This window comes from Cariama cristata, unplaced genomic scaffold, assembly GCF_000690535.1.
Source record: "Cariama cristata isolate BGI_N322 unplaced genomic scaffold, ASM69053v1 scaffold1733, whole genome shotgun sequence".
Taxonomy (NCBI): Eukaryota; Metazoa; Chordata; class Aves; order Cariamiformes; family Cariamidae; genus Cariama; species Cariama cristata.
In genome coordinates, this window is record NW_009608750.1 from 3,698 (window position 1) to 4,025 (window position 328).

At 60.1% G+C, this 328-nt stretch overlaps 1 protein-coding gene across 1 annotated transcript in view; it reads left to right on the forward strand.

The window, feature by feature from the left end:
* SLC35D1 (solute carrier family 35 (UDP-GlcA/UDP-GalNAc transporter), member D1) overlaps positions 1-328 on the forward strand; it is a gene marked incomplete at its 5' end in the record, with an annotated part of 5,761 nt that overhangs the window by 3,522 nt on the left and 1,911 nt on the right. The gene's annotated exons all lie outside the window — the stretch shown is intronic.

Here is a 328-nt window from a genome sequence, read left to right on the forward strand (position 1 = left end):
TGGGGGCCCGCTGTGGGGCACCCACAGCCTCCAGCACCCGCTTCGCGCCGTGCCAGCACGATGCATGCCCCCAGTGCTGCCCACGCAGGCAGCGGTGTCCGCTCGGCAGCAGGACGGAGGCTCTGGGGCTTTTGCCGTGTGCTGCACGGAGGGGAGGACAGCTCCAATGGGATTATTTTTTTCTATTTAATTTTTTTTGGTAGCTCTCTGGAGTAGAGAGATGCTCTGTGCAGGCTTGCACGGTGCTGACTGCTGTTAGTGCATTTAGCAAAACGCCCAGAAGCTGCTGCGATCCTCTGGGTCGCCTCCGCCCAACAAGCCTGTTGCA